We start from the raw sequence: 19949 nt of genomic DNA on the forward strand, positions 1-19949 counted from the left end.
TGCCGTAGCTGCGCTGGGTGTCTCCCCATCCCCGTGGGCGCACCCCCAAATCCCACCCCGACAACTGACACCCCCTCCCCTGCTGTAACCATGCTGGGTGTCTCCCCACCCCCACAGGCGCACCCCCAAATTTCACCCAGAGAACTGACACCCCCTCCCCCACTGTAACCGTGCCAGGTGTCTCCCCACCCCCATGGGCGCACCCCCAAATCCCCCCCCAACAACTGACACCCCCTCCCCCGCTGTAACCGTGCCGGGTGTCTCCCCACCCCCACAGGTGCACCCCCAAATTCCCCCTGAGAGCTGATACCCCCTCCCCTGCCATATCTGCACTGGCCCTGCAATGTCTAACGGAGGCAGCCGGGTGCCACCATAGGGTTGCCAGGTGTCATAAGGACATAAGAGCGGCCAGACTGGGTCACAGCAAAGGTCCGTCCAGCCCAGCGTCCCGTCTGCCGACAGCGGGCAGTGCCAGGCGCCCCAGAGGGGCTGGACGGAGCAGGTAATGATCAAGTGATCCATCCCCTGTCGCCCATTCCCAGCTTCTGGCAAACAGAGGCTAGGGACAGGGGTGGCAGGTTTGTAGAAATTTTGGTGGTGCCCAGAACCCGCCCCCCCCAAACTCCGCCCCTCACCTGCTTAAGGCTCTGGGAGGGAGTTTGGGTGGGGGGAGGAGGTCTGGGGTGCAGGCCCTGGGCTGGGGATTGGGGTGCAGGCTCTGGGAGGGAGTTTGGGTGCCGAATGGGGTGAGAGATTGGGCTCTGTGAGGGAGTTTGGGAGGGGGTCTGGGGTGCAGGCTCTGGGATGGTGCTGGGTGCAGGCTCCGGGCTGGGGCAGGGGTGCAGGCTCTGGGACGGAGTTTGGGTGCAGGCTTTGGGATGGAGTTTGGGTGCAGGCTCTGGGCTGGGGGTGTAGGAGGGGGTGAGGGGTGCAGGCTCTGGGAGGGCGTTTGAGGGTTGGAGGGGGTGCAGAGGGAGGGAGTGCAGGCTCTGGGAGGGAATCTGGGGATGGGAGGGGGTGTGGAGGGAGGGGGTGCAAGCTCTGGGAGGGAAGGCTAGGGTAGAGGGTTGGGATACGGGGGGATGAGGGCTCTGGCTGGGGCCAGGGATGAGGGGTTTGGGGTGTTGGAGGGGCTCAGGACTAGGGCAGAGGGTTGGGGTGCAGGGGGGTGAGGGCTCTGGCTGGGGGTGCGGGCTCTGGGGTGGGGCGAGGCTGGGAATGAGGGGTTTGGGGTGTTGGAGGGGCTCAGGACTAGGGCAGAGGGTTGGGGTGCGGGGGGGTGAGGGCTCAGGCTGGGGGTGCGGGCTCTGGGGTGGAGCAGGGCTGGAGATGAGGAGTTTGGGGTGCAGATGCTCCGGGGCCAGGCGGGGGATGTGCCGGGGGAGGGGTGGCTGGCAAGGGCCACGGCCCGCTCCAGGCAGGGCTGGGGGAGAGACCCAGCTCCAAATATTGGTGGAGCAGGGCCCCCAGCCCTGAATGTTCCTGGAGCCCGGGCACCATGAGAGAATGTAACTCGCTGCCCATGGCTAGGGACACCATCCCTGCCCATCCTGGCTAATGGCCACTGATGGACCTATCCTCCATGAACTGATCTCGTTCTTTTTTGAACCCTGTTCTAGTCTTGGCCTTCACAACATCCTCTGGCAAGGAGTTCCACAGGTTGACTGTGCGTTGTGTGAAGAAATACTTCCTTTGGTTCGTTTTACTCCTGCTCATAACACAAGAACTAGGGGTCACCCAATGAAATGACTAGGCAGCAGGTTTAAAACAAACAAAAGGAAGTCAAAACTATAACAGGACTGATATCCTGTTGCTTGCCTTGTCCTGGGAGCAAGCCAGAGCCAAGGGGGGCTGGCAGCCCCCGGGGACAACTGTGGGGGAGGGGGTGGGCGTACGGGCCATGGGTCTGCTTCATCACACACCAGGATTATCTGTGGGTATTGCACTTGACTAATTCTCTCCCACTTCGGGGGCCCCAGGTCCCCCCGATTTCCTGCCTGTGCCCTGGAACAGTTGAGGACTCGGATACTTTGGGCTCAGGGCTGTTGTTAGGTTTAGTGAGTGGGTGCTGGTGGCCTGGGCTGTCCCAGAGTCTCGGGGACCCATCCAGCCAGCGGGGCCTGGGGACAGGGGGGCTGTCTCGGCTTTTTCCCCTCTGGCTCCAGGGTCCCTGCCATGCCCAGAGCACGGAGGGGAATGGTCCCAGGTGCTGGGTCAGGGGATCCTAGGCAGGGGGTGTGCGGGATCCCGCTGTGGGGGGACAGGAGCGGGGCCTCAGGCAGTGAGGGACTATGTTTCAAATGGTGGGGGTCTCTGGGGGCATGTCCCTTCGGAGGTCCCAGACAGGCAGTGGAGGTCTGGTGGGAGGTTACCAGGCAGGTGGGAGGGTGGGGAGGGGGATCCCATGGGGATCCCTGACTGGTGGGGAGGTCCTAGTGGGGGGTTCTTGGGGGGATGTCTGGGGTCTGGCCCCTGGCTGGCAGTGAGGGTCACAGGGGGTCTCAGGCTAGGGAGGTATCAGGGGAGGGGTCCTGGGAGTGTCGGGGGGGGTCCATGAGTGGAGGCTGCTTCCAGCCACACTCCTCCTCACTAATCAGTTGGTGCTGGGCCGGGATCCCCTGGCCACAGCCAATCACCACCCTCGTGTCACCCACCCACCTGGCATTGGAGCCTCTGGGCCGTACCCCTGCCTCTGATGTCAGGCAGGAGGGTCTCTCCACCCACACAGGGTGGGGGCGGGGATGGGGACCCTGGATTGGCTGCGCCGATCTGGACCTGTGGTGCCGCGAGCCTGGGGAACTCCCTGCCATGGGACCCTGCAAGCACATGCTGGCCTTGAGCCAGAGCAGGGATAGGGAAGAACCATGGTGGGGGAGATGGGAGGATGCCCCCCCCCCGCTTCCCAGCTTTCCCGAACAACCCCATGAGAAGCAGTAATCAGCGTCAGGTTACTCATGGGGAAACTGAGGCACAGAGGGGCAAACATCCCCCAGAGTGAGACACCAAGGATTAGAACCCAGGCATCCTGGCTCCCAGTCCCCCAGCCCCTGCTCTAACCACTAGACCCCGCTGTCGCCCCAGAGCCAGGAGAGAACCCAGGAGTCCTGGCTCCCAGCCACCCCTGCTCTAAGCCACCAGCCCCTACTCCCCTCTCAGCGCTGGGGAGAGAACCCAGGAGTCCTGACTCCCAGTCCCCGCCCCCCCCCCCCCGGAGCCGGGGAGAGAACCCAGGAATCCTGGTTCCCAGCCCGCCCTGCTCTAACCCACCAGCCCCCGCTCCCCTCCCAGCACTGGGGAGAGAACCCAGGAGTCCTGGCTCCCAGCCCCCCCGCTGTAAGCCACCAGCCCCTACTCCCCTCCCAGCGCTGGGGAGAGAACACAGGAGTCCTGGCGCCCAGCCCCCCCGCTCTAAGCCACCAGCCCCTACTCCCCTTCCAGCACTGGGGAGAGAACCCAGGAGTCCTGGCTCCCAGCCCCCCACCTCCCAGCGCCGGGGAGAGAACCCAGGAGTCCTGGCTCCCAGTCCCAGCACAGGACTTGCCGTCTCTCCGAGCCAACAGCCCGGTCCCTGACCAGCAGCTCCCGGTGTTGGCCCCCCCAGCTCCCCCGGGTGGGGGTTGCAGGGCACAGGAAGGAGCTGGAGCAGGTGGGTGCCGGGAGGAAGGAGGCAGGAATAGGGGAGAACAAAAGCCCCGAGATCGGCATCCAGGTGGGGACAGAGCCTGGGGCCTGGTGGGGTGGGGGTGGGGGTGTCAGGAAGGGAAGGTCAGTGGGGCAAGTGCGGGGGGGGGGGGGCGTGAACTGTCTCTGTGCAGCCAGGAAATTCCCAGCCAGGAGGAGATGGATCCGGTCCCTGTTTGTGCCTCTCACCCCCTGATACAAATTCTCTCTAGTTCTGCCCCTTTTCTCTCTCAGTATCACACACGTGGCTATAAAATCCAGGGAGATTCCCCCCTTTCCCCTCAACCATCAGCTCTCTGGTCTCCCCCGATTTCCCCCTGGTCTCTCCATAACCCTCAAATGTCCATTGCAAATCTCTGATTGGGGGGAGTCTCCCACTCATTTTCTCTGCACTCATTTGTGGAAAATTGTTGCCTGGGGTCGTTCCCCCAAAGGGGTCGGGGCTAATGGGGGCCGTTCGGGGGAGCCCTGAGACCCGACTGTCTCTGGGGTGTGGATGGGGGGGCGGTCTCGGCCAGGGCGGGGAAGGGGGGAGTACGTGTCCCCCATGGGGATGGCCCCGACCCCATTACACAATCCCAGTCGCGGCCCCCGAACTGCCAACATAGTTGCCCCCGGCCACCAATTGCCAGTCACTTCCACATGCCCTGCTACTGCCCCCATCCCTCTTCCCAGGCCAGCTCCCCCTCCTTTGCCCTGTGAAATCAGCCCCTCCAAGGATCCCCTGCTGCCCCGTAAAATCCCTTCAAACCGCCCCCTTTCCCCTCCCCTTATTCCAGAGCCCCGTAAAATCCCTTCAAACCGCCCCCCTTTCCCCTCCCCTTATTCCAGAGCCCCGTAAAATCCCTTCAAACCGCCCCCCCTTATTCCAGAGCCCCGTAAAATCCCTTCAAACCACCCCCTTTCCCTCCCCTTATTCCATAGCCCTGTAAAATCCCTTCAAACCGCCCCCCTTTCCCCTCCCCTTATTCCAGAGCCCCGTAAAATCCCTTCAAACCGCCCCCTTTCCCCTCCCCTTATTCCAGAACCCCGTAAAATCCCTTCAAACCGCCCCCCTTTCCCCTCCCCTTATTCCATAGCCCGGTAAAATCCCTTCAAACCGCCCCCCTTTCCCCTCCCCTTATTCCAGAGCCCCGTAAAATCCCTTCAAACCGCCCCCTTTCCCTCCCCTTATTCCATAGCCCCGTAAAATCCCGTCAAACCGCCCCCATTTCCCCTCCCCTTATTCCATAGCCCCATAAACTCCCTTCAAACCTTCCCCCTTTCCCCTCCCCTTATTCCAGAGCCCCGTAAAATCCCTTCAAACCGCCCCCCTTTCCCCTCCCCTTATTCCAGAGCCCCGTAAAATCCCTTCAAACCGCCCCCCCTTATTCCAGAGCCCCGTAAAATCCCGTCAAACCGCCCCCTTTCCCTCCCCTTATTCCATAGCCCTGTAAAATCCCTTCAAACCGCCCCCCTTTCCCCTCCCCTTATTCCATAGCCCCATAAACTCCCTTCAAACCTTCCCCCTTTCCCCTCCCCTTATTCCATAGCCCTGTAAAATCCCTTCAAACCGCCCCCCCCTTATTCCAGAGCCCCGTAAAATCCCTTCAAACCTTCCCCCTTTCCCTCCCCTTATTCCAGAGCCCCGTAAAATCCCTTCAAACCTTCCCCCTTTCCCCTCCCCTTATTCCATAGCCCTGTAAAATCCCTTCAAACCGCCCCCCTTTCCCCTCCCCTTATTCCATAGCCCCATAAACTCCCTTCAAACCTTCCCCCTTTCCCCTCCCCTTATTCCATAGCCCTGTAAAATGCCTTCAAACCGCCCCCCTTTCCCCTTCCCTTATTCCAGAGCCCCGTAAAATCCCTTCAAACCGCCACCCTTTCCCCTCCCCTTATTCCATAGCCCGGTAAAATCCCTTCAAACCGCCCCCCTTTCCCCTCCACTTATTCCAGAGCCCCGTAAAATCCCTTCAAACCGCCCCCCCTTATTCCAGAGCCCCGTAAAATCCCTTCAAACCGCCCCCTTTCCCTCCCCTTATTCCATAGCCCCGTAAAATCCCTTCAAACCGCCCCCTTTTCCCCTCCCCTTATTCCATAGCCCCATAAACTCCCTTCAAACCTTCCCCCTTTCCCCTCCCCTTATTCCATAGCCCGGTAAAATCCCTTCAAACCGCCCCCCTTTCCCCTCCCCTTATTCCAGAGCCCCGTAAAATCCCTTCAAACCGCCCCCTTTCCCTCCCCTTATTCCATAGCCCCGTAAAATCCCGTCAAACCGCCCCCATTTCCCCTCCCCTTATTCCATAGCCCCATAAACTCCCTTCAAACCTTCCCCCTTTCCCCTCCCCTTATTCCAGAGCCCCGTAAAATCCCTTCAAACCGCCCCCCTTTCCCCTCCCCTTATTCCAGAGCCCCGTAAAATCCCGTCAAACCGCCCCCTTTCCCTCCCCTTATTCCATAGCCCTGTAAAATCCCTTCAAACCGCCCCCCTTTCCCCTCCCCTTATTCCATAGCCCCATAAACTCCCTTCAAACCTTCCCCCTTTCCCCTCCCCTTATTCCATAGCCCTGTAAAATCCCTTCAAACCGCCCCCCCCTTATTCCAGAGCCCCGTAAAATCCCTTCAAACCTTCCCCCTTTCCCTCCCCTTATTCCAGAGCCCCGTAAAATCCCTTCAAACCTTCCCCCTTTCCCCTCCCCTTATTCCATAGCCCCGTAAAATCCCTTCAAACCGCCCCCCTTTCCCCTCCCCTTATTCCATAGCCCCATAAACTCCCTTCAAACCTTCCCCCTTTCCCCTCCCCTTATTCCATAGCCCTGTAAAATCCCTTCAAACCGCCCCCCTTTCCCCTCCCCTTATTCCAGAGCCCCGTAAAATCCCTTCAAACCGCCCCCTTTCCCCTCCCCTTATTCCAGAGCCCCGTAAAATCCCTTCAAACCGCCCCCCTTTCCCCTCCACTTATTCCAGAGCCCCGTAAAATCCCTTCAAACCGCCCCCCCTTATTCCAGAGCCCCGTAAAATCCCTTCAAACCGCCCCCTTTCCCTCCCCTTATTCCATAGCCCCGTAAAATCCCTTCAAACCGCCCCCCTTTCCCCTCCCCTTATTCCATAGCCCCATAAACTCCCTTCAAACCTTCCCCCTTTCCCCTCCCCTTATTCCATAGCCCTGTAAAATCCCTTCAAACCGCCCCCCTTTCCCCTCCCCTTATTCCAGAGCCCCGTAAAATCCCTTCAAACCGCCCCCTTTCCCCTCCCCTTATTCCAGAGCCCCGTAAAATCCCTTCAAACCGCCCCCCTTTCCACTCCCCTTATTCCAGAGCCCCGTAAAATCCCTTCAAACCGCCCCCCCTTATTCCAAAGCCCCGTAAAATCCCTTCAAACCGCCCCCTTTCCCTCCCCTTATTCCATAGCCCCGTAAAATCCCTTCAAACCGCCACCCTTTCCCCTCCCCTTATTCCAGAGCCCCGTAAAATCCCTTCAAACCGCCCCCCTTTCCCCTCCCCTTATTCCAGAGCCCCGTAAAATCCCTTCAAACCGCCCCCTTTCCCTCCCCTTATTCCATAGCCCCATAAAATCCCTTCAAACCACCCTCCCCTTATTCCATAGCCCCGGAAAATCCCTTCAAACTGCCCCCTTTCCCCTCCCCTTATTCCACAGCCCCGTAAAATCCCTTCAAACCGCCCCCTTTCACCCCCTTATTCCATAGCTCTGTAAAATCCCTTCAAACCGCCCCCTTTTCCCCCCCTTATTCCATAGCCCCGGAAAATCCCTTCAAACTGCCCCCTTTCCCCTCCCTTATTCCATAGCCCCGTAAAATCCCTTCAAACTGCCCCCCTTTCCCTCCCCCTTATTCCATAGCCCAGTAAAATCCCTTCAGACTGCCCCCTTTCCCCCCTTATTCCACAGCCCCGTAAAATCCCTTCAAACCACCCCCTTTCCCCTCCCTTATTCCATAGCCCCGTAAAATCCCTTCAAACCACCCCCCTTTCCCCTCCCCTTATTCCATAGCCCCATAAACTCCCTTCAAACCTTCCCCCTTTCCCCTCCCCTTATTCCATAGCCCTGTAAAATCCCTTCAAACCGCCCCCCTTTCCCCTCCCCTTATTCCAGAGCCCCGTAAAATCCCTTCAAACCGCCCCCTTTCCCCTCCCCTTATTCCAGAGCCCCGTAAAATCCCTTCAAACCGCCCCCCTTTCCACTCCCCTTATTCCAGAGCCCCGTAAAATCCCTTCAAACCGCCCCCCCTTATTCCAAAGCCCCGTAAAATCCCTTCAAACCGCCCCCTTTCCCTCCCCTTATTCCATAGCCCCGTAAAATCCCTTCAAACCGCCACCCTTTCCCCTCCCCTTATTCCAGAGCCCCGTAAAATCCCTTCAAACCGCCCCCCTTTCCCCTCCCCTTATTCCAGAGCCCCGTAAAATCCCTTCAAACCGCCCCCTTTCCCTCCCCTTATTCCATAGCCCCATAAAATCCCTTCAAACCACCCTCCCCTTATTCCATAGCCCCAGAAAATCCCTTCAAACTGCCCCCTTTCCCCTCCCCTTATTCCACAGCCCCGTAAAATCCCTTCAAACCGCCCCCTTTCACCCCCTTATTCCATAGCTCTGTAAAATCCCTTCAAACCGCCCCCTTTTCCCCCCCTTATTCCATAGCCCCGGAAAATCCCTTCAAACTGCCCCCTTTCCCCTCCCTTATTCCATAGCCCCGTAAAATCCCTTCAAACTGCCCCCCTTTCCCTCCCCCTTATTCCATAGCCCAGTAAAATCCCTTCAGACTGCCCCCTTTCCCCCCTTATTCCACAGCCCCGTAAAATCCCTTCAAACCACCCCCTTTCCCCTCCCTTATTCCATAGCCCCGTAAAATCCCTTCAAACCACCCACCATGCGGATTTTGTGACACGTTTTCTCTGCAAATCTCACAGGTTGATATAAAATTCCCTAAAGATTTGCGCCACTTTCTCTCTAGGTGTCTATTACGAATTTCGCCCTGTTAAAAGGTTTGCCGATGAAAGGGACCAGCCACATATTTAATACCCATCAAAGCCAGAGGCCTCCCCCTGTTTGGGGGATCAGTGGTTCCCAGCTGGTAACAGGAGAGTTGGCTGGACCCTTTTCTTTTCTCCAGCTGGCACAGGCTGAGGTCGTCGCTCTGAGTGCAGCATGGCTCCAGAAGTATCCCAAACCCCATGACAAATGGTCTCCGTGAGGCGTTGCTTCCCACAGTGCTAAGATGCAGCCACCTCTGGGGTGGATTCATGGTGGCCATTATTTGCTAGTGACAGGGCATGGACATTTCTTACCTATTTTGGCCTTTCAGGCCTTCCCGTCTCCTGTTAAAGATGCACCCCCCAGGGCTCCCTCTGCCTGTGTAACTGGCCAGCAGAGGCTGGTGGTAACTTTCTATCCACGTATCAGACACTGTGAGGTGAAATCAACACAGATTTTGCTTCTCTCTCCTCTGGAAAGCTGCAGGAACTTCTGGTTCGGTGTGGAAAACTCTTCCCCTGAGTCCTTGTCCTAGATCTGGGGAGGGAGAGAGGTGGGAAGGGGGTTAGCACTGCCACACAGTGATCTGTTGAAGAGGATTCTGGCCTCCTCCCTTCTGGTGTCATTGAGACCAGTGTTAATCCGGAGTCATGACAAGGAGTAACTCCAGATGAACAGTGGGGCAAATGAGATCAGCAGCTGTCCCTATGGGGAGGTGGTTTCATTAGCTGCTCTCCCCAGAGAGCTCTGGTGGTTGTTGTGTGCCCGGCCAAGATGAGGACTTTCTCCAGCTGGTACTAGCCCCTAGGGCAGCCCTGAGCCCTGTTAATACCAAATTCTGAGCCAGACATTCCAAGTAACTGAGAGACCTCTGGGAAAGTGCTGGGGACTGGCATGAAAGTGACTCTGCACAAAGATCCCGTCCTCGTTTCTCCTCCCATTAGCAATTGCAGGAGCAAATCCAGCCATGGGGGAGCGAACAACCCAGGAATGGGACTTTCCCAGCCAGGGGGGCAGGGAGAGGGGACAGGGCAAAGAAGATAGAAAGGGGAAAAGAGACTGAAAGGGGCCGTGGGAGAAATAAGTGGCAAGAGGGATTTCTAGATCTCCCATCTGCCCAGAGACTTGTATTTCAGCATCCCTGGGTAAAATCAGACAGAGGAAAAGCCAGTTCCTGACTCCATATTCCCCCAGCTCGGGTGTGCACAGCTCAGGGGTCAGTGTCAGGGGGAATCCCCCACAGAGACTCCTTTAGTTCTGCTTTTTTCTAGCATTGTGTTCTGAGGTTTTGTTATGGGGAGGGAGAAGGGAGGTTAAAAATATTTCTGTGGGCTTAGCCTGGCAGGAGGGGCCAGGTCTACGCTGTAATAAAGCAATCAAGCATTTTCCCAGCGTGGCAGATTCTGGGGTGTCTGTCTGCAGGGAAAAGGCCTGGGGGAAGCGTGATGTGAAATTAACTAAAGCCTGTTCTGAAACCTCCACAACTGCCCTTCTCGCCCTGCCAGGCTGCAGAATGATGTCCCTGTTTCGCTCCAGTTCATCTCGTCCTCCCATGGGACAGGGAGAGAAATGGCTGCAGAGGAGCCTGTTCAGTTAGGGATTGTCAAGGTTCCTTCCCCACTCTGAACTTTAGGGTACAGATGTGGGGGCCTGCATGAAAACTTCTAAGCTTAACTACCAGCTTAGATCTGGTTTTGCTGCCACCACTCCCAAGTGCTAACTCCCTTCCTTGGGTATGTCTACACTACAGGATTAATCCGAATTTATATAATTCGAATTTAGGAAACCGATTTTATAAATTCGAATGTATTCGGCCACACTAGGCACCATTAATTCGGTGGTGTGCGTCCAAGCTACCGTAGTAGCATCGATTTCCAGAGCGTTGCATTGTGGGTAGCCAATAACATCTAATTGCCAATAACATCGAATTGCGGCCACACTAACCTTAATTCGGATTAACAATACCGATTTTGACGCTACTCCTGTCGTCGAGGAGGAGTACAGAAATCGAATTAAAGGGCTCTTTAATTCGAATTAAATGGCTTCGTTGTGTGGACGGGTCAAGCATTAATTCGAATTAAAGCAGCTAAATCCGAATTAAAGTCGTAGTGTAGACCAGGCCAAGCTTGAGAGACTCCTCCACCAATTCCCTGGTGAACACCAATCCAAAACCCCATGGATCTTAAAACAAGGAAAAATCAATCAGGTTCTTAAAAAGAAGGCTTTTAATTAAAGAAAGAAAGGTAAAAATCATCTCTGTAAAATCAGGATGGAAAATAACTTTACAGGGTAATCAGATTCAAAGAGCACCCTCTAGCCTTAAGTTCAAAGCTACAGCAAACAGAGATAAACACTCTAGCAAAAGGAACATTTACAAGTTGAGAAAACAAAGGTAAACTAAGACGCCTTGCCTGGCTGTTACTTACAAGTTTGAAATATGAGAGACTTGTTCAGAAGATTTGGAGAGCCTGGATTGATGTCTGGTCCCTCTTAGTCCCAAGAGCGAACAACAACCAAAACAAAGAGCACAAACAAAAGCCTTCCCCCCACCAAGATTTGAAAGTATCTTGTCCTCTTATTGGTCCTTTGGGTCAGGTGTCAGCCAGGTTACCTGAGCTTCTTAACCCTTTACAGGTAAAAGGATTTTGGAGTCTCTGGCCAGGAGGGATTTTATAGTACTGTACACAGGAGGGCTGTTGCCCTTCCCTTTATAGTTATGACAGGGATTGTTGGGGGGTTGCTGGTGGGTTCCTGCAGGAGGGAGAGGGGTAGCAAATACACCAGAGATGGGAAGGTTTGCACAGTCTGGTTTGGAGGTTGGAGTGGGCAGGAAATGCACAGGGTGGGGAAGGGAGGAGGACAGGGTGCGGCAAACCTGCTGCGAGTTGTTTAATAAGTGGCCTAGATTCTAGGAACAGACCCATGAGGTTCGTAGGTGGAAATGCTCTAATTTGTGGAACAGAAAATAACCCACCTACTTGGGGCTAGAAAAACTGACCAGACTCCCAGTGCTGGAGCCTGACCCGACTAACCAGCGGCTGCTGTGAGATATGAAGGGGGCACCCACCAGTCAGGCTTAGGGGAGATTCCCCTCCCTTCATATCCAGCTCCTCACAGTGAGGAGGGTGTTGGGCTTCCTACCAGGGAGCTTGACCTGGACCTTGCTAGGGGCTCCATGTCCTGTATCAGTCTGTGGCTAGTAGGTGTGTGATGGAGCTACTAGGAGATTTGTCCCCTCACCCTGATGTTTCCTGGATGCTCTAAGCCAGAAGTTCTTAAACTTCATTGCACCACGACCCCCTTCTGACGAGAAAAATTACTACATGACCCCAGGGCCCTGTGTTACTCAGAATAGTTAGACTTTAAATAAATTTAAAAAATATTATCTACAAAAAGTAGCCACTAAATATTTAAATTCACTATACAATCGCAAGACAATCCAGCTAGGGGCTCCATCTCCTGTATCAGTCTGTGGCTAGTAGCTGTGTGATGGATCTGCTGGGAGAGACAAGGGGCTCTCTTCCTCCCCTCACCCTGGTGTTTCCTGGATGCTCTGAGTGGTGTGGAGGTGGGATGCAAAACCATCCAGCGCTTTCATTTGATTGGCTCCTCTCCCCCACGAATAGTAGGGCTGTGAATGGGACAGCAGGTACTCAGTGTTGGACTCTTGCTCTTTCAGGGGCCGGTGACCTTCGAGGAGGTGGCTGTGTATTTCACCAGGGAAGAGGGGGCTCTGCTGGACCCCGCTCAGAGAGCTCTCTACAGAGCCGTCATGCAGGAGAATTACGAGAATGTGACCTCGCTGGGTAAGGATTCCCATCCCCTCGGTTATTAGAAGGGGAAATGACGAAATAAGGTTCACATCACCCCTACAATGCAACTTGTACTCTGCCCTGTTTCAGCATCACCCCAGCATACCAGTGACACACACACTAACACTCTACCCTCCCCTGCTACACGACACTTTGGGAACAGAGCACAGGAGCAGTACAGCACAATGTCACATATCTTCTCTTTGCTAAGGTAAAACTGGGGTTTGGGTCCCGCATAAAGAAAAGAAGCTTCCACCCCCTGCTCCTCACTCACACACTGAGCCTACTCCACACGAACAGGTTCCGACTTGCAAACTGATCCCACTCCCCTACCCTCACCGTGAGGATTCCTTCTGAGTCGTTGCCTTCACTTGCCCCTCACTGAGCTCTGGAGATCACTAGCGTGTATCCCACCAGACTGCTGACAATCCTCCGCGCAAGAACTCCCCTTTGTGCGCCTTTAGTGGCACAGCCTACAACACTCAGCACTGAAACAGGGCAGACTCGGTCCCTCAGGGGTCATATACACCTCTCTGCATACCACAGTCACAGCTCTGCCAAGCTGCTCCAACTGCTCCCTCCACCATCCGATTACAGCTACAGCTGACCCAGTGCACACAGCTGCAGGGCATGCGGATAAATGTTGGTGTTCCCATCTGTGAACACAACACAAACAATGTCACGTTCTCTTAGTCCTTCCTCGTATCTATTATAGATTGATAGAATTTTAAGGCCAGAAGGGATAATTTGGTCATCTAGGCTGATCTCCTGTATCACCCAGATTGTAGAATTTCATCCGGTCTCTGCTGTACTGAGCTGAACACCTTGTGTTGGACTAAATCATTTTCCAGGAAGGCATCCGGCCTTGACATGAAGACTTGAACAGATGGAGAATTCTCCAGGGACTGGGGTAGTTTATTCACCTTTCCACCACCCTCACAGAACCATTCCCAGTGGCTCTTACCAGCTGCAGGGCTGGGGGTGTGAGCACAGTTAAGGATACATTGCAGGGGTGGCATGGACATTAACTTCATTTTCTGGTTTGCAGAGGTTTAAGTTTAGCCACCGTCCATATGGTCAAAGGCAGGAGACAGCACAGGGCAACCTTAGCTCTGCAGTAAAATAGTTGATGGGTATTCAGTTTCCTTCATTTTTTGTAATGGACTTTTTGCCACCATAACTGTGTCTATATTGAATCTTTTGCCAACGTCGTTCTGTTGGATGGGGTAGGGAGTGTGATTTTGTACAGCCCTAAGCAACAGAGCTATCCTGGCAAAACTTTAAAGAGCAGACCGTGTTAGAGTGTGCCTGTGGGTTTTACAGAACTTTAAAATATTCTCAACAGGGAAGCGAAAGACACACTTATAGACTCATAGAAGATCAGGGTTGGAAGAGACCTCAAGAGGTATCTAGTCCAACCCCGGCTCAAAGCAGGACCAATCCCCAACTAAATCATCCCAGCCAGGGCTTTGTCAAGCCAGGCCTTAAAAACCTCTAAGGAAGGAGATTCCACCACCTCCCTAGGGAACCCATTCCAGTGCTTCTCCTAGTGACATAGTGTTTCCTAATATCCAACCTAAACCTCCCCCACTGCAACTTGAGACCATTGCTCCTTGTTCTGTCATCTGCCACCATTGAGAACAGCCGAGCTCCATCCTCTTTGGAACCCCGCTTCAGGTAGTTGAAGGCTGCTATCAAATCCCCCCTCACTCTTCTCTTCTGCAGACTAAACAATTCCAGTTCCCTCAGCCTCTGCTCATAAGTCATGTGCCCCAGCCCCCTAATCATTTTTGTTGCCCTCCACTGGAATTGCTCCAATTTGTCCACATCCTTTCTGTAGCGGGGGCCCAAAACTGGACACAATACTCCAGATGTGGCCTCACCAGTGTCGAATAGAGGGGAATAATCACTTCCCTCAATCTGCTGGCAATGCTCCTACTAATACAACCCAATATGCCATTAGCCTTCTTGGCAACAAGGGCACACTGCTGACTCATATCCAGCTTCTCATGCACTGTAATCCCCAGGTCCTTTTCTGCAGAACTGCTGCCTAGCCACTCGGTCCCTAGTCTGTAGCAGTGCATGGGATTCTTCCTTCCTAAGTGCAGGACTCTGCACTTGTCCTTGTTGAACCTCATCAGATTTCTTTTGGCCCAATCCTCTAATTTGTCTAGGTCACTCTGAACCCTATCCCTACCCTCCAGCGTATCTACCACTCCTCCCAATTTAATGTCATCTGCAAACTTCGAAGGGTGCAGTCCACGCCATCCTCCAGATCATTAATAAAGATGTTGAACAAAACTGGCCCCAGGAGCGACCCTTGGGGCACTCCGCTTGATACCGGCTGCCAACTAGACATCGAGCTATTGATCACTACCCATTGAGCCCGACGATCTAGCTAGCTTTCTATACACCTTATAGTCCATTCATCCAGCCCATACTTCTTTAACTTGCTGGCAAGAATACTGTGGGAGACCGTATCAAAAGCTTTGCTAAAGTCAAGGTATATCACGTCCATCGCTTTCCCCATATCCACAGAGCCAGTTATCTGGTCATAGAAAGCAATCAGGTTGGTCAGGCATGACTTGCCCTTGGTGAATCCATGTTGACTGTTCCTGATCCTCTCCTTCCTCTCCTCCAAGTCCTTCAAAATGGATTCCTTGAGGACTTGCTCCATGATTTTTCCAGGGACTGAGGTGAGGCTGACCGGTCTGTAGTTCCCCAAATTCTCCTTCTTCCCTTTTTTAAAGATGGGCACTATATTTGCCTTTTTCCAATCTCCCCCGATCGCCATGAGTTTTCAAAGATAATGGCCAATGGCTCTGCAATCACATCAGCCAATTCCCTCAGCACCCTCGGATGCAGCACATCCGGCCCCATGGACTTGTGCTCAACCAGCTTTTCTAAACAGTCCTGACCCACTTCTTTCTCCACAGAGGGCTGGTCACCTCCTCCCCATGCTATGCTGCCCAGTGCAGTAGTCTGGGAGCTGACCTTGTTCGTGAAGACAGAGATGAAAAAAGCATTGAATACATTAGCTTTTTCCACATCCTCTGTCACTAGGTTGCCTCCCCCATTCAGTAAGGGGCTCACACTTTTCTAGACTTTCTTCTTGTTGCTAACATACCTGAAGAAACCCTTCTTGTTACTCTTAACATCTCTTGCTAGCTGCAACTCCAAGTGTGATTTGGCCTTCCTGATTTCACTCCTGCATGCCTGAGCAATATTTTTATACTCCTCCCTGGTCATTTGTCCAATCTTCCACTTCTTTAAGCATCTTTTTTGTGTTTAAGATCAGCAAGGATTTCACTGTTAAGCCAAGCTGGTCGCCTGCCATATTTACTATTCTTTCTACACATAGGGATGGTTTGTTCCTGCAATCTCAATAAGGATTCTTTAAAATACAGCCAGCTCTCCTGGACCCCTTTCCCCCTCATGTTATTCTCCCAGGGGACCTTGCCCATCTGTTCCCTGAGGGAGTCAAAGTCTGCTTTTCTGAAGTCCAGGGTCTATATTCTGCTGCTCTCCTTTCTTCCTTGTGTCAGGATCCTGAACTCGACCATCTCATGGTCACTGCCTCCCAGGTTCCCATCCACTTTTGCTTCCCCTACTAATTCTTCTCTGTTTGTGAGCAGCAGGTCAAGAAGAGTTCTGCCCCTAGTTGGTTCCTCCAGCACTTGCACCAGGAAATTGTCCCCTACACTTTCCAAAAACTTCCTGGATTGTCTATGCACTGCTGTATTGCTCTCCTAGCAGATATTGGGATGATTGAAGTCCCCCATGAGAACCAGGGCCTGTGATCTAGTAACTTCTGTTAGTTGCCTGAAGAAAGCCTCGTCCACCTCATCCCCCTGGCAAAATTGCCCCTCATGACTATACTCACAGCAGCGGTCTCGGGATCCTCCGGACCTAGTTTCTGCCTGTGGTGGACTTTGCCTCTCCTGCAGATCTCATTCACGCCTGTTCTGGGTCTGGTTGACGGGGCGCCTGTGTTCAGGGTTTGGGGGGGTTGGCCGGAGGTCATGATAAGCATTGGTGTTCCCTCAGCCCTGTTTCATGGGGACTCCCCCCTGCCATCCTCTCCGGGCTCCTGGACCTCCAAAGCCGAGCCTCCTCCCTGTCAGCTGCCAGGTAGTACTCCATCAGATCTGGGTGAATTGTTCAAGGACCACGGTCTCCACCACCTGGGTCCCTGATCACTTCTCTGGTTCCAACCATCACCAGGCGCTGTCTCGTAGGCATTGGGCTACCGCTCGGGGCCCTGGCCTACGGCTCAGGGCCCTGGCCTACGGAGGATACCTTTCCTGGTGAAAACAACAGTGGTAAGTGTTCTGGTTAATCCCCAAGTAGGCCTTCTGCGCTGTCCCGGTCAGACACGGGGTCAACAGAGTGGCCCAAATGATACCAGGAACGCCTTGGGGTCCTCACTGCCATTTCAATATCTTCTCAGTCTCTATTTCGGGCAAGGCCACGGACAGGCGGACAAAGAAAGATTACCCTCTTGGCACTATCCTCCCACTGGGGCCTACCGACAGGGCCCAGTCATTGTCTGCATTCTCCACTGTGTGCGGTGGTGTGTGCACACCCCATCCTCCTTTGGGGTGGATCGTGCCTGTGGTGACACCGTGGTTACAGTCTACCGGACTGCCCTGGGATTCAAGACGCTGCGGCTCAGTGGCCAGAGTCAAAGTGGCCGCCCTTAGGTGTTGGGCTGCGTGGCCTAATGGCCTGATACAATATGGCCGCCCTCCAGCGCAGGACTGCATGGCCTAGTGACCAGAGTCAGTACAGCATCCTTCAAATGCCTTGTGTCCAGATCCAAGGGCTGCCATCAAAGTGGGGGTGGCAGCTGGGGTAGGGGGACCCGGGCCCACCCAACTCAACCGGGTCCCAGCCGAGGGCCCTAACAGTGGTGGAGTGGTCCGCCACTGGGTCAGCGGGGAATCCAGCCGCAACATGCTGCCCTTACACGGGTGGGAGATACCACTCACTCCACCTCCCTCAGCCACTTCCTCCCATGCTTCCTGGAGCTTCAGTCCTCTAGGCTCCTCAGCACAGGTAACTCCCTGGGACTCTGACTCCAGCTGAACAGCTATAGGCAACAGCTCTCCGGTCTGGGTCTTGAGATATTTGGCTCCCGCAGACAAGGGTTGTAATGGCTTCTGGGCTGGGGCATCCACCAAGCATCCTTTCTTCTTGGCGGTCAGGTTTGGGAGTGTTTCTATCTCTTGCCAGGGCATCCAAGGCTGGTGGATGCCAGAATGTGCCTGGGGTGTAAGAAGCAGGCTGCTGGATTCTGAGCTGCTGATCCAGGGTCACTTATCACTCAGACACTCAGTGCATCCTTGAATGCTGGCTGGGAGCATCCAGTCGGGGAGCTCTAGCAGCAGAACATTGAAAATCACCCAGCATTACAGATGACACAACTCCTTTGGATTGCAACCAACAATGTGAAAATGGCCTGGGTTGGTAAAGACACTTCTCAAGATATGGCGAGTCTTATTCCCCCAGCAGTAGCCACAATCTCTCTTCTCTGCAAGCTCCTTTGATCTTGGGCTCCATCATTCCTGAAGTCACATGACCTTCTTATCTTTCGCATGCTGCTTTTCCAGATGAATTAGAGTCTGTTGCTCCTGAATTATAGCTTCTAATTTCCCAGCATTCTCCACACCCAGGGATTTTCATACTCTCCCACGACACCGAACTCACTAGATTCACCAATTCCACAATATGTGCTTTCTTCACATCTAGCATTGCTGAGATCCTGCATTCAGTAATATCCCTGCCCTTCCTGTTCCCTTTCTCCACTGAACCCCACCAGCCCATGCTTACTGTTACCAGCTTCACCAGGACTCTCTCTTTGTCTCTGGATCTCTCTGTCAGCAAGAAGCAGTGCCAGGGAGACTTGCCCTCAGTCTGGAGACTTCACTTTCTGGGGCTCTGTTTTGTAGGAGCCTCTTTCATAATGTGTGTCTGTGACATTACCCAGGGTACAATTTGGACTGTTCAACAGCTGTGTTCCCTCAATTCTCCACCCTTGGGTGCCTTTTACACTGTTTTACTGTGAGAACAGCCCCTCTTGGCCAGTTAACAAACAGTCTCCAGCATGTAACTCTACTGAACACTGCAAGCTCATATAAAGTTGTTCAGTTAATCAGTGCAAATTGACATGTACCAGCCTTGTTATCCCAAATAGAGTTTCCCACACACTTTAATCCAAACGAACTGGTTAGATAAAACAATAAAACAGGTTTATTAACTACAGAAAGAAAAGATTTTAAGTGACTACAGGTAATGAGGCATAAAATTCAAAATTGATTACAAAAGGCATAAAAGATACAACGCAAACCAACTTCTAACTTAATCAGCTAAAACGGATTCAAAGCAAATGTCTTTCTCTCACCATATCTTGTGACAGGCTGGGTTTCCTATCAGCCAGGACTCACCATCCCCACAAGCTCAGCTTTTCAGGAGTTGTTGATTTCGTGCGCAGAGAGAAAAGGAGGGAGGGGGAGAGAGAGAGAGACTCAAGTTTGTTCATCACTTTGTACTGGAAACATCTTCCATTTTTAGCTGTCATGATGACTGGCTGGCTGTTGTGGATGTAAACGTCAAGCAGCCCCTGTAATGGAAAGTAAATTTCTTGTTCACACCTCCCCTCGCCGGAGAATGGTCATATAACCAAGCGATAGCCTTGCTCTCTGAGGAACAGGTCTGTGGGTCTTCCCCAGAATTGTAACATATTTTCAGGAATATCATACATTAAAATCTCATAACTTTACATACATAGTGTTGCTACACTTATTATAACAGGACGCTAATGTTCAGTGGATTATGAATTTTAAATGAAACCTCAAAAAGGCATACTTTGTACTAAACATCGTAATTTTGTAAAATAGTGAATATAGGTGTACAGACTCCCTCAGTGTCTGTCTATGTGAGTTCTTAGCAGATACATGGGTAGTTTAGTCCCTCATAATCAGTGTTCTCCACCTTTGAGGACCTGGGGAACTGGCCCTGAGATTTTATTGTTTACTAAGGACTGGAGTTAAATTAATAGACAATTTTTGATGACAAAATCTTATGAATTTCCCCAATCTCATTTTTTTAAATCTAAGCAGGGTTTCCAGTTTCCATACCTGATGTGATCTCCCAGCTGAAACAGGGGGATGAACCGTGTGTCCCAGTCCTCCAGGGTTTAGGGGAAAGAGAGATCCTGAGACGTCCCTGCACAGGTGAGGAAACATTAAACTAACTCCGAATCTGTAAGTGCCTGATGGAAAAATCTGGGATACCCTACAATGACCTTGGATTGTCCCCAGCAGATGTGGTGTCCTCAGTGCAGAGATAGCACATAGCTTCCTACAGATTATAGCTGACACCTGGCATTAGCTTCCTCCCTTCCCACTGAGAATTTGGATGGGATGTGAAGGCTGAATTAATCACCTCCTCTCTCCCATTTGGGGGAAGAGTTTGGGGGAGTTCAATTCCT

The 19949-nt window shown here is 53.3% G+C and overlaps 2 pseudogenes; one reads left to right on the plus strand and one right to left on the minus strand.

Moving 5' to 3' along the window:
* Nucleotides 1-19949, minus strand: part of LOC135889358 (zinc finger protein 850-like) — a 473854-nt pseudogene that overhangs the window by 104211 nt on the left and 349694 nt on the right.
* LOC135889460 (zinc finger protein 850-like) overlaps nucleotides 1-19949 on the plus strand; it is a 101328-nt pseudogene that overhangs the window by 29799 nt on the left and 51580 nt on the right.

The sequence above is a fragment of the Emys orbicularis genome, chromosome 15 (genome assembly GCF_028017835.1).
Source record: "Emys orbicularis isolate rEmyOrb1 chromosome 15, rEmyOrb1.hap1, whole genome shotgun sequence".
NCBI lineage: Eukaryota > Metazoa > Chordata > Testudines > Emydidae > Emys > Emys orbicularis.